The 14,781-nt window shown below is 36.9% G+C and overlaps 1 long non-coding RNA gene across 1 annotated transcript in view; it reads left to right on the top strand.

The window, feature by feature from the left end:
- Window positions 1-8,387, top strand: part of LOC103479653 (uncharacterized) — a 9,839-nt gene extending 1,452 nt beyond the window's left edge. Inside the window, exon 3 of the long non-coding RNA XR_535966.2 lies at window positions 6,735-8,387. This is a non-coding gene — a long non-coding RNA (uncharacterized LOC103479653). The remainder of the gene's footprint in view (window positions 1-6,734) is intronic.
- The last annotated feature ends 6,394 nt before the right edge of the window (window positions 8,388-14,781 follow it).

The raw sequence follows: 14,781 nt of genomic DNA, 5'->3' as shown, positions 1-14,781 counted from the left end.
TCTTAAAAATAAAGGTGCAAGTTATTTTACATAATAATAATAATAATAATAATAATAATAATAATAATAATAATAATAATAATAATAATAATAATAATAATAATAATAATAATAATAATAATACATAGGGATTTTTAAAACTTTATCTTCCTTCCACCAACTTCAACAAACGCGTTCAGATCCCACAAGTGGTGCGTAATCTACTCAGTACTGTGTGTCCTGTAGTCTCGCGTTCTTTCATCTAAGATTTATTGCTTAAAGAACAGCTAAAGTACGTACAACTACACACCCAAACAAGTGTGGGTCATTCCTGTATATCATGAATGCCGTTGGGGAATATATTATCTATCCAATATTTGAGATGAAAGTAAAATATTTGTATGAAAACACGCAAAAGTTGAAAGTCCTTTTCTGAGGGTGAATCGGTGTAATTTCTAAGTCAGACAGCATGGGAGGTCTCCATCCCTTCCACACACAGYGAGAGGTGCGAGTTTAAATTTTGTGAACTCTCCCTTGCCTACACCCCCCTCTGCTCCCCTCCTCTTCCCTCCTTGTTCATCATCCCCCTCCCCTGGGGTGTAAGCAGGCCGCTCTGCTCCCCCCTCAACAGGCTCCCATCCATCACTCCTAAGATTTCACTTTAATAGGTGGTCCTCTTCCTCCTCTTGCACACACACCCTTATGGGAAATTTAGGCCAAACGAGAACAAGACAAGCAAAGTCTAAAGCGCAGGATGTAGCAGTGGTTGAGAGGTTGGTGTTTTGTTATGTTTCAGGAACAACTGGTTTCAGATTACGTTTTATAAAATCTTTTTAAGACTTAAAAAAAAAAAAAAGATTTATATGTTTAAAGTGTGTAGTGAATAATTAACATAGCTCAATTTTTCATGTTTGATTTAATATAACAGCTTTGCGGGATACTTTATTAGACATTAAAATATGAAAAGTATTTTTAGAGTATTTTAAACTCTGGATGAGTYACTCTGGAATATAATGTCACTATGATGCAGGGTGGTGTAGAATACTAATCATGAGATTATTACTCTAATATTATTAGTACCTTCTGGTTACTATTGAAAGTTATCTCAAGCACCAAAATGTTCCATCATATTATTCAATAATTTATATTCCTGTAAAAAGGTACTATAGAAGGTTTTAGCTTTTAGCATAAATATGTTTTCACCATTATCATTTTTGCTAATTAGTTGCCTTTATAAAAGGATCTCAAGATGGTTGTCTTGTTCATTTTCAAATCCAACTTTGGAAACTATAGCTATAGCTATTGCTGCACAGTGCCGGTGCATTTATGCTCAGTTTTTTTTTTTTTTTTTACATTTATGACATTGCAGGAGCTGCTCCCATACTTGGTATTGCTCTTCTCCTCCATCTCTTTGGCCACTCCAACAGTTTATCACAGACAACGTCTATGTCCACTTCCGTGAGCAGTTACAAAAATATGCAACTACATGCACACCCAAGAGGCTTACAGGATCAAAGTAATTGGATGTTACATTTAATACTGATGCTTTATTTTTTTTTAGGACTGTGGTGCTTACTGTTGTTTTTGTTATTCCTCTTGTTCTCCCTACATTTTGCTTTTTTCCCCATCTCTCTTTCGCTCTTATTTTTGTCTCTTTATGATTGTTGTGACCTTCTGAACCAGATATGGGCTGTAATGACATTCAATTTATAAAGTCTGTTGTGCAGCATGGGGGAAATCCTACTTTTCTTCTTCAGTGTTGCAATCTGCAATCACATTGCAAAGCAACCAGTTTTGTTATGCAGTTTACTAAACAGTATAGACAAATGAACAGTAATTTTGGGGAAACTAAGCAAGCCCCCAACGATCACTATATTAGAACATTGTTTTGAAATGAAGGTTAGAAAAATAAGAAGGCATTTTAGTTAAGCGGTTGGCTACAAGTTAGCTAACCAAACAGAAAACCCTAATTAAATACTGAACTAAAATTAGCTTGCTCAACCTCTGTTACTCTATAAAAAGCAAAATGGGACAATATTTTGCATAGTGCACACTTGAAAAAAAATTTTTTTCAGTGCTATATTTTTGATTAAATCTGTGTATTAAACATCTTTAAGTTGTACCTAACTATTAATTTTCACTGCCCAAGATCAGTGAATTGAATTTGTATTTCTTTGTTTTGTTTAAGACCAAAACTACGACAGGGTTTACTGTGTTGTGTTAGTTTTAGGTAACATTTAAAGAAATATCAATTGCATTGCTTACTTTTCTTGTCATATCTCAGATTGCCTGTCTCGGAARGCTTCACATCTGCACACTGGACGTGTTCGGACCAAGCTGTGCAGCAGCCCCGCGGTTCAGACAGAAGGCCCGTTGGTTGATATTTGAATGGTCTCTGTTTGTTTTTCTTTTGCTCCCGTGTGTGTATGTGAGCCCAGTATAAAGGACTGAGTCCTTTTGAAGGGGACAGCACCAGGAAAGTAAGGGGGAAGGAAACACCGCTTTGGTGTTTTATATATTAACGGAATGACTTCCCTCAAATAAAGACGTGCTCCATTCTGCCGCCTGGTCTGGAACAAGCTGCATGTTTCCTGTCCTGAAAACCTTCGGTTCACTAAAACAATGCTCTGGGCCAGAGTAGGAGAGATGTCACGTCTCAAAGACTTGGCGTGTTGCTTTTGCGCGRCTCGCAGGCTAAAGCTGAGTCACATGTTTACAGTATTTGTGACATGKGAATGAACCTGYTCGACTGCRACATTTGAATTAATGTAAATTGTGGAACAATAGAGATGAGTTTTTGATCCATTGTGTGGACCACAATGCGAAGATAAAAGTGTTTTCTCTAAGGCTGAGAAGAGTCTTTAAATTCACTTTTGTAATTCAATCAGTTGCAGTAACCAAAGTCAAAAATTTCATCTTCTAATAAATTAATTGCAAATTGATGAGTCTTCGTCTAAATTTGTGCCAGCTACCAAGTCCAACGAGCGAACAAAGGCTTCTCTTTGCCTCTGTCCATCGGGAGCCTGCAATGCAGTTTCTCACTCGTGCAGCCGCCTCATCAAATTACACCTCTGCTCCCTCCTGTCATGTTGGCAAACAAAGGTCTTAAAGCGCACTCTCAGTGTAATTGCCTCTAATCTCAGACATAATGTGGCCTTTTATGTCAACCAGTTAGACAGAAAAGAGCAGTTGTTCTCTCTGCCTTTCTTTTTTTTCCACCACAACTTGTCCTCTCCCACTTGTACTTTTAGAATAGATGTCGGAAAAAAATATATATGTTCACTCCTGTATTGTTTGAGGTGGACTTTAGCTGTTGACAAAACTTCAACAGATTCTTGGTCGCATTAAAGAAAATACACAACTTTTAGACACTCTGTCAAATTACAATCAAAAATATCAATGTACAGTTTCAGGATTTTTTTGTAAAAAAGTTAAATATAACAACTTCTTTATCTATTTTTTTTTTTTTTTTACAAAAAAATATCTCAGAAACCTGTGACTGTATTTACTTGTTACCCTTAAAAGAATCTTGCAAAATTCAGTTGTATGTAACTTTCTGTTCTGTGAAGATTTGCAAGAGAAGATTAGTAAGCAAACAGCAACACAGAGACCAAGGAACACACCAGACTAGTCAGGAGACAAAGTTGGAGAGAAATGTATAGCAAGGTTTGGTTTTAAAACGACGCGCCAAATTTTAACATCTCACTAAGCTCCACGTAATCTATCATCTGAAAACAGCAAGAGTGTGGCACAGTTGTAAACCTGCCACAATATGCCTAAACTAAAACATCAGGCAAGACNGCAATCTGCAATCACATTGCAAAGCAACCAGTTTTGTTATGCAGTTTACTAAACAGTATAGACAAATGAACAGTAATTTTGGGGAAACTAAGCAAGCCCCCAACGATCACTATATTAGAACATTGTTTTGAAATGAAGGTTAGAAAAATAAGAAGGCATTTTAGTTAAGCGGTTGGCTACAAGTTAGCTAACCAAACAGAAAACCCTAATTAAATACTGAACTAAAATTAGCTTGCTCAACCTCTGTTACTCTATAAAAAGCAAAATGGGACAATATTTTGCATAGTGCACACTTGAAAAAAAATTTTTTTCAGTGCTATATTTTTGATTAAATCTGTGTATTAAACATCTTTAAGTTGTACCTAACTATTAATTTTCACTGCCCAAGATCAGTGAATTGAATTTGTATTTCTTTGTTTTGTTTAAGACCAAAACTACGACAGGGTTTACTGTGTTGTGTTAGTTTTAGGTAACATTTAAAGAAATATCAATTGCATTGCTTACTTTTCTTGTCATATCTCAGATTGCCTGTCTCGGAARGCTTCACATCTGCACACTGGACGTGTTCGGACCAAGCTGTGCAGCAGCCCCGCGGTTCAGACAGAAGGCCCGTTGGTTGATATTTGAATGGTCTCTGTTTGTTTTTCTTTTGCTCCCGTGTGTGTATGTGAGCCCAGTATAAAGGACTGAGTCCTTTTGAAGGGGACAGCACCAGGAAAGTAAGGGGGAAGGAAACACCGCTTTGGTGTTTTATATATTAACGGAATGACTTCCCTCAAATAAAGACGTGCTCCATTCTGCCGCCTGGTCTGGAACAAGCTGCATGTTTCCTGTCCTGAAAACCTTCGGTTCACTAAAACAATGCTCTGGGCCAGAGTAGGAGAGATGTCACGTCTCAAAGACTTGGCGTGTTGCTTTTGCGCGRCTCGCAGGCTAAAGCTGAGTCACATGTTTACAGTATTTGTGACATGKGAATGAACCTGYTCGACTGCRACATTTGAATTAATGTAAATTGTGGAACAATAGAGATGAGTTTTTGATCCATTGTGTGGACCACAATGCGAAGATAAAAGTGTTTTCTCTAAGGCTGAGAAGAGTCTTTAAATTCACTTTTGTAATTCAATCAGTTGCAGTAACCAAAGTCAAAAATTTCATCTTCTAATAAATTAATTGCAAATTGATGAGTCTTCGTCTAAATTTGTGCCAGCTACCAAGTCCAACGAGCGAACAAAGGCTTCTCTTTGCCTCTGTCCATCGGGAGCCTGCAATGCAGTTTCTCACTCGTGCAGCCGCCTCATCAAATTACACCTCTGCTCCCTCCTGTCATGTTGGCAAACAAAGGTCTTAAAGCGCACTCTCAGTGTAATTGCCTCTAATCTCAGACATAATGTGGCCTTTTATGTCAACCAGTTAGACAGAAAAGAGCAGTTGTTCTCTCTGCCTTTCTTTTTTTTCCACCACAACTTGTCCTCTCCCACTTGTACTTTTAGAATAGATGTCGGAAAAAAATATATATGTTCACTCCTGTATTGTTTGAGGTGGACTTTAGCTGTTGACAAAACTTCAACAGATTCTTGGTCGCATTAAAGAAAATACACAACTTTTAGACACTCTGTCAAATTACAATCAAAAATATCAATGTACAGTTTCAGGATTTTTTTGTAAAAAAGTTAAATATAACAACTTCTTTATCTATTTTTTTTTTTTTTTACAAAAAAATATCTCAGAAACCTGTGACTGTATTTACTTGTTACCCTTAAAAGAATCTTGCAAAATTCAGTTGTATGTAACTTTCTGTTCTGTGAAGATTTGCAAGAGAAGATTAGTAAGCAAACAGCAACACAGAGACCAAGGAACACACCAGACTAGTCAGGAGACAAAGTTGGAGAGAAATGAATAGCAAGGTTTGGTTTTAAAACGACGCGCCAAATTTTAACGTCTCACTAAGCTCCACGTAATCTATCATCTGAAAACAGCAAGAGTGTGGCACAGTTGTAAACCTGCCACAATATGCCTAAACTAAAACATCAGGCAAGACGATGATTGATCAAATATTAGAGGAACACAATAATGCTGCAGAAGGTAGAATGTGGTGGAAGCATCATGCTGTGGAGCAGCTTTCCTTGAGAAGAAACAAGAATGTCCGTCCAATCAGATTTTTATTACGTTCATAAATGTTTTCTTTCTAACTTGAATTACGTCCTAGTTCGTGTCGATTTACCACATAAAATCCCAGTAAAATTCCTTAAAGTTTGCCGTTAAAGCTCAACAAAATGTGGAAATGTCTCAAAAGTTTTCTATATACTTTTTTTCAAGGCGATGTAAAAGGGACTCAAATGTCCGCGATAGCGCTGCAAAGCCCGGTGAATTCCTCCACCTTTGACCTGAATTCTCTACTCGGTCAGCATCAAGCAAGTCTGCAGCTGGAAGAGTTTCTGTGGTTTGGCCAGGTGTCTCTCTGTGCTGCCCAGGACAAGGCCTCAGCGGGGCCTGGGGTTGGAGTCTTTGGAGCAGCATCCGTTCGCCTCTCTGCGATCTGAAATCTCCCGCAGACCCACCTGACTGGCGGTCAGCTGTAATTGATACAACACGATAGCGGTGCTGCGGGAGGGAAAGGAGAGAAAATGAAGACGTGTGTGAGCAAAGTTGGGGGGAGAAAGGGAAATGTGGAGCTGTGGAGAAAGAAAAACCTTAGAGGAGGAAAGGAAAGAGAAGATGGAAATTTCAGAAAAAAAAAAAATTCAACAGAATAGGTCTGTTGGTTAAAAATATGGGACATATACTTTAATATGGTTTCCAGCGGCTTTGGCAAGCAAAATCGAATATAAAGACGAAAAAAACAATATTTGATATCTGCAGTGTTCTGAGTGTTCTCAGTGGAGAGTGAGAGCGTGGTAAGAGGAGCTGGAGTGTTTCTAAAACCATTCAGCTGGGCTTTTTTTTTTTTTTTTAAGGGACCCAGCTGTGCGCCCTGGAGGTCCTGATCTCAAACTTGGGCAAAATCGTCCCGGTGTGGCCAAGTTGCAGCCTCCAAGCGTGGGTTAGCCATGACCTGATGTTTCAGRAGCCTCAGTGAATTGATGGGTCCCARGAGAGCTGTCACAAGGGCCAATGAACAATCACCCATTCATCCCTGCAGCCACAGCAAGGGGGCAAATGCTCTGCAGCCCCACAAATCTTGCAAAAAAGACTGTTTAATTGGAATCTAATATGCACTGTGTTTTCCTGATACTTAAAAAGTTGCAGTATTTCTTGTTTTTATAAGCAACACATTTGAAAAAAATAAAAATAATAATTTTAGAAAAGTATACTAAATGTTCCTTCCAAGGCCTGTATATGTTTGGCCTTGCTGACCTGCTTTGAGCTTCTTCAGACGCCAAAATGCACGCTTCCTTTAAGGACTCTGAGCCAGATCAGCCATCTAGATCAGTCCTTACATAGAGAAAATAGGTGTTTTCACTGCGTGCGCCCAAATTCACTTACCATGACCAAGTCAGCCAACATTTCCACAGCCTAAGTTTCCTCTTTTGCTCCTGAAGACAAGGAGCTCGGAGGTCAACAGAACATCAGTTACATTTTTTATGTGACTTACACCAGTTGGTTATTTATAGAGCTAAAGCAAATATACAACAGAGAAGGAGAGTAGCAGTTTAGGCAAGAGGCAGGTTAAGCTAAGGAACATCTGTCCTTTCAAAGGCATCTCCTGCCTGGCATGCCCAGTATCCACTCCTTGGGTGTCACAGAGCTGCCATGCAAGTCAAAACAAAGCTGAAGAGAGGGGAGTGAAGAACCTCATCCAGGGCCAGTCTTCCATGTCACCGAGTACAATGTGTTGTTCCCAGAAAGTCACTTGACTCCAGACAGAGCAGGGTCGGTTCCACCGAGGAGCCAGGGACATGGAAGCGCTGACAGGGGGAAAATGGCTAAATCTGGAATATTTACGTGGTTGCTTTAATGTACCCATGTTGATTAATATGCACTGCCCCTTATAAAATAAATTCAAATTCAAATCAGTTGTCAAAGAGTACAAAATCTCTCCAATCTCGATTTTTTTTCTGATATTTGCTTTTCTGGATCATTTAGTTTAAACTGCAATTTGTAGATATTTTAGTCTTAAAAATGTGTCATTCGGCAGTAAATTAAAAAGAAGGCAAATTTTGATCARTGTGATGATCCCAAATTATAGAAATGTCAAAAAAAAAAAGTGAACAGAAGAAAGTGGAAAAAYGCAATGTTTTGGAAGAGTTAGAAAGAGAATGACTAGGGAAGGGAGCAGTTGTGCCGGTGCTCAGTGGAGCACTCGGGCCGGTGACCCCCACTCTGGAGAGGGGGCTCCAACACATACCTGGAGAAGCATCAGATATCTCAGTGCGGAAGAGGGGAGTCCTGAGAACAGCAAAGAGTGAGTCTGTCTGTTTGTCTGTCTGTCTATTTATTGCTTGTTCATGCCGGAGTGAAGATGGGCATCAGTACTTGAAGGAAATAGCAAACAACAGCAGCTCTATGAAAATGGTACATTTTCAGAAAACTGAAAGAAGAAAAACAAAACAAAAAGAATCAGACTGTTCATGGAGGTCASMAGGCAGAGGAAAGCAACACTGCGAGAAATGCAGGAAGGGCTGATTGGTCAGTTTTGTGTCCTTCATGTTGTGTCTCATGTTTTGTGTGATGCAAAATAAACACTTGCATTAATTTGTTTTAGTCATGATTTTAAATGTCTCATCAGCACACATTAAGTTTTTTTGTCACCATCAATACATGGTCATGTGCAGTTGAGAAAGATTAAGTGATAACATTTGTTCTGCATGTTACATGTCACCGGGATTCACTAAACAGCTGGACTTAGGAGAAATCCTAGTGAAATAATGTAGAATTAAWTTTTTTTTATTAAGACAAACTTTAAATTTTGAGCCAAAACATCAAATGGTATCTTTGACACAAAACCAACACCATACATTACCAAAGCAGCACAACTACAGTGAACTATGGTGGTGGCCGCATCATAATGTGGGATTATACATTCAGAGTTTCTTCTCAAGGCAGATGAAAATCTGATTCAAGTCAGTTTTGACCAAAAGGCTTCAGATGTCTGTTTGAAAATTGATGATTCTGCATCACAGTGAATCTAAATGTGCATTCAAATAAATACAAGAATGATTTCAATGAAAGAAAATTCATATTTTTGTTTGGTCCATCCAAAATTCAGAACTAAATCTGTGGGATCATCTGAAATGTTGATACAAAACATATTAAAGGAACTTTTGAAATTATTCTTCATAGTTTAATCTTTTAATATATTAAAAAGCAGCATGCTAACAAATGAATTTGCAGCTCAAAGATCCACTGTGACTAACGTTATAGGCTACAGCCCATTCCAAAGTCAGAGTTCAGGATGCGTTTGTGTTGTTTCAGTTTTGTATAATGTCTTCCGTAGACCAGAACAAGGAAGAGGACAAGTGTGAGGTGTGTGTTTGTGTAAGTCCGGTGCGGTCTCTGTTTAGTCTGCATAGATGCTTCGTTATGCAGTCCTAAATCCAACCCCGCTGACACAGCCTGTCTGATCCCTCACCCCTCATTTCTCTAACTCTTTCTGACATGCGTGAAAACAAACAGCACAGCAACCGCATGTAAAATTAATTTATGCACAAAAATGTGTCCGCACCATTACAGAAGTCACATTGTCCCTGAAATATTGATACTTTTTATTATTATTATTATTATTATTATTATTATTATTATTGAAGCCAGTTTGAAGCTTGCAGTAAATAATTTTTGAATCCCATTTTTTTTCATAATTCTATTATTCATTTAATTCAAGATAGAAAGTGCTATTTAGATTAAAATAACTGTTTTAGGAGAAAACTGATCAAGGGAATAGAACATAAATAAAAGACAATAACACTTTGTGAAAAAATAAATACAACTGATATGCATGCAAAAGGAGATCCAAACAATATTATGGAGGAATGCACAAAGCTGACAAAAATAATTTGCAAAACTGTCCAATTAAAAAGAAAAAAAACACATATTTATTTGAGAATGTCTGCTAATTTCTTGTCATAACGTTTAGGACAAACATATAAGTTGAGCTAAACTGAAAAAGTACCTACAAATTAAATRATGAAAGGCTCCAGCAGTAGAGGCACAGTACTGTTTGTGTGAATAAGATGGCATTGTGTCATTCTACTAGGTTAAAATGTACCATAAAATTTTTTTATTTCATCCCAGAATGTAATTGTGTCRTGCATCAGAAGGTTTTAAGTCAGTGTTTTAGGCCATTGAAATATTAGGGAAAGAAGGGAAAGTCTTTTTTTTCCCTCTATTTACATTCACTGTCCAGCTTTTATTTGTTTGAAGCACATTGATGAAAAAAAATTCAGACCATAAGGGTAAATGTTTGTATTTTAAATGTTTGTCATTAGAAAAAATATATAACAAGTTATAAAATATTGACATTTTTAGATCATGTTCCCTTGTTTGCATTAAGTGTTGCAACCCAGATTTAAATTTAAGSCGCTTGATGTTTTGCATAAAAAGCATGTTGCTGCTTTGCTCTCAAGATTATTTAACAGCTAACTATAAATCCAGCTGTAAATAATAAATTTKTTCCCTCTTTAATGTTTATCAATTTGGTGAATGCACTGCAAAACATGAAACGACGAGTTTATAGCTMTGTTAATGTGTGCATGTTACAGCTAAATCTTCACATAGATTAAAATAGATTTTCCTAAAAATAATAAAGTAGCTTCCTTAGACATTTAAGTGGAAACATCCGTTTAAAGAGCAAGACGATGTAAAAATGTTTTTATTAAGGTCTTACTTAATATATTGAACAATGCCCCTAATTAGTGAAATGTTGATCGGTCCTCTAAAAGGATCCAGTATTTTAAGAGAGTTGTTATAGTCAAGAGACATTTTTAGACTATAAATATCCACAAAMATAATGCAAAAGTAAAGTTTTGCAGCTACAATCACATTAATTTTTCAAAGAAAATTGAAAAGAGATGCATAAGTTAAAAACAATATTCAGYCAAAGTTACATTAAAGTGTTTCTGGTTCGTTTTCTATAGATAACTAGGTTATTTTAATTATTACAACAGGAACTGCTTTGTTCTGACGGTAAAAGAAAATCTGCTACATCCCAAACCTTTGTAACACGGTTCTCCTCTCAATGTTTTTAAATGAACAGAGCGGCGCTAAAAAAAAATTGCTTTCCTCTCATACAGGCTTCTGTACACTCAAAGCAATTYGAGGTGCTTCCTGGGGCCACGTCAAATTCCACTCCTTGTTTCTGGTTTTTGTACAAACTCAAGCAAATGTCAGGAAAAGACTACATCCAAACATCTCACATTTAATGAAATCCTGTAACTGCACTGGATCAGCATTTTACCAAAAAAATAAAAAAAACACTGAGGTCTAAATTTTCTGATTATTCAAAGTAAAAATACATCTTCCATGTGATCCTAACAAGAATAMTATTAACGATGTCACATATTTTAATGCGTTGACCCAAAAAGATTTAGATCAGATTTACATGATSTGTAAAAAAATCTTGTTTGATTATTACTGATTATTCAACGCATCAAAACTTAAATAAAAAAAAAAAAGAGAAACAACTGATCAGAATAATTAACTACATTGAAACAGTATAACAGATGAGTGGAATTCAGCATCATCCGTCCAAAAGAAGCGTTATGTCTGAAACTGTTATGTCATTTATGGTGTTTAAAGCACTGRAAGCTTAGGCCTGAGCCCGATGATCTGGCTGCCTTTGAGCAAACAACCGTCCCATCAGGCAGAAAGGCCCTCACACGTTCACACTGTAAGTGGGGATTTTTCATGGCAGTGAGCACAAAAATCTTGAGGTCAGGATCAGAGTCGATGAAAATAATCAGGTCATGCTCTTCAAAGCTGATTTATTAAATGGTGGTTAATTATTAAGGCAGGAAAGAAGGCAACATACTGTCTCTCTAATGTTTCTTCATAGACTATATATCCGCGTTTATAAAATAAGACTGAAACGGTTAATAAAATATGCTAGTGTTTTAGTATAAAAAACGTATAAAACTGAATGTTGTCATATGTTGTGTTTCTTAGCTCAAAATACTTAGAAACATAAAATAAATTCCTTCTTTATTGCTATCTAATAGTGTTTATACTTAGTAATTTGCTGTTCTTGTGGAGGTTTTTGAGATATGCCACTTGTGAAATGCCATATCAAACACATGTCATGAGATTTGTATTCTTCATCATTAGCTTCTTATTTTTATTATATTATCTAAGCCTGACATTAATCTTCAAAACGTGCATGCAGCTGCCATTACCAAGGAATTACAGATTCAGYTGCTTTTTGTTTGTGAGCGGTTATGCCATCAGATAGCATTGAATAACACCTAAAATAAATATTTAGGTATAATCATATATCATTTTAARATAAAAGCTTCTTTTCTTATTTTGAAGAACAATTATATGTTGCACTTCTTTTTTTTAATCTGAGTGCGTTTTGTGTTTTCCATWAGCTAAATTTAACAATGATCCCCGCTTGTCACAGTCGTACTGCAGTTCGGTGATTTAAGCTGAACTCTGCGACCTTTAGGTCAGCCTCAACATTGTTTCAAGGTGCCAGACTGAGGGCAAGCAATGACACAATAAAGTATGTTGCAACATTGGGCCTGTTCAATAAACTGCCAGTAACTGAGGTTATGACCTCAGTCATTTTTCATCGGCTAATTTTATACATTTAATTGTTGTTTTGACTATAAAGTTGACACTGTGCAATTTTGCCAAAACTGAGAGGAAAAGAAACAATAACCTCTGATCCCATGCTGGTGGTTTCTACCTTACAGCGCTCCAAATATTTAGAGTAATACCTGGTTACTGTGTAATAACTGACAATACGAGCTGTCAGGCTCTGCCCTGCAGCTAATTAAAAAGTTTCTCCTCTTTTATTTGTTTGCATACTCTCTGAGAGCAAACTGGAACAGTCAGGCGTGGGGGGCATGATGAGCATGCCATGCCTCCTTAAATCACTCCCCTGAGCCTAAATGCTGACACTACTGCAAGACTCCCCAGAACGCAGTATGTGCAKGCAAGATCACAATCATKGCATGATGAAGTTGATAAATTAGTGAGAAAAAACAATCATATCTTTCTTTGGACTTCAGTATTTGATACACAACAAATTCCTCTTAGATTGCATTATTTAAAGCATATTTACTCACGTATCAGAACAGCAGCCGTTTGGTCTTTCTTTTTTTTTTTTTCTTCTCCTTTTTTCCTTGTCTTTGTGTGTCACTTGTGTGGCCGTCCCAAGAAATGATACCAAGACAGAACTGGCATGGAATAAAAGACATTTTTTATTGTTTAGCAGCAGACGCTGCGGCATCAGCAGCTTTGGCCTCAAAGCTCTCTGCTGCCACCTATCTGCACSTCAAGTTGAATCTGAAAGAGCTTCTGAAGAGTGCGGCTTATGCTGACTAATAACACGGGATCAGTTGTCAAAGAGAGCTTGCTGTTTGTTGTCTGTCAGACTRTTTTTAYTTTACAGACTATTACATTTTCACAACAATAAGAGACATTGTTTAAAGATAGTCGTTTCAGTGACTTTTGAATGACTTTTATGTCCCACCTGTGAGAATATTGAAATGTTTCACAATGACAAAACYTACAGTTTATCCTTATTTTCCCTTGGTTCTGCTAAAAAAGACAAAATGTGAAGTGCTCTTTGAAAGAGGTAGCTTATCAATATTCATGGATTCCATAGTTATAAAAAACTGAAAAAAAGCAACAAATGTTGGAGCTTGATCTTACAAGAAGAAGAGAATAAACCTAAAAAAAACTATTGKTTTTTTTTGTTTGTTTGTTTTATTTTGCAGTACTGGTGTATTTCTGCTTTGGAAATTTCATGTGGATACTACATTAGTCCTGAAACTAGCATTTTTAATTGCCTTAATRTTTWAAAACACTACTCCATTTTAATTACCTTTGGCTCTAGAGTCGTGGCTTTCAAACCACACACTTAGCTTAGTTTGCTCTGTTTTCAAAAGCAGTGATAAAATGAATTTGGTCCTTATCAGATTTCTGCCAGGTTAAATTTTGCATGGTTTGATAGCCCTTTAGAAACTGCTGAAACTAAAAATAAGTAGTAATCTAATCCTGCCAAATGTTTCTTTAAAACAAGATATTAGTGAGTAGATTTTCTCCATGAATCAAAGAGACAGKTTTTTTCAGTCTTCAGCTTATGGCAAAGATTTTGATCCACTTTACTATGCAAACAATCATCTGTCTTGTTTAAGCAGAACTTTTCCTGGGTAATTTACTTTTTAAAGTCACTGTCAAGCTCCTTTTGATCTCTGTCAGCAGCATTTTATTGCACTCTATGTAGTGCAGATAATTCTCCACACACTTTAAATTACATACCTTAAAAGCTGCAGTGGAAACCTTTTTGTAACATTTTTTTATTTTTTACAAATTTCTTAAAACTGTCCCTAAGTCGTGATAGCATAACACAAGACAGATAATTGGTGAAAATTATCTGCTTTTCACCAGRTCATTTCCTTGTGCTCCTATTGCTATCTGCAGRAATGCACATTTCTCAGTCAGAAGCAACCATTCAGAGCCAGGAGGAAGGTCTGGCTGTCAGTCATGCTTATGYAAGTGCTGCAGATGTGCTAATGGCAGAGAAACAACTTACCATTCCAGGAAAACTGTTTATCCGYTGTTATCTTTGTCTATGCTAACTAGGCTGCAAATTCAGAGAAGGCTCCRTTGTGCGGAAAGAGCTGTAGCATACAAACTGGGAGAGTGTAAGCATCCTGTTCATTAGCTTGATTGACAGTGCTAAGACCCTCCTCCTGGCTCTGACTGGTTGTGTCTGACCAGGAGCGTTGGATTTCTGTAAATGGCAGGGGGAGGTCAATTTGTTTTTATTTTTACAGATTATCTGTCTGGTATTATACTGTCAGGATAAAGTGAGAGTTTTAACAATGTGTAAAAAAAATA

Source organism: Poecilia reticulata, linkage group LG17, assembly GCF_000633615.1.
Source record: "Poecilia reticulata strain Guanapo linkage group LG17, Guppy_female_1.0+MT, whole genome shotgun sequence".
Taxonomy (NCBI): Eukaryota; Metazoa; Chordata; class Actinopteri; order Cyprinodontiformes; family Poeciliidae; genus Poecilia; species Poecilia reticulata.
Note: the sequence above shows the minus strand (reverse complement) of the source record. Positions and strands in the feature narration are given on the sequence as shown.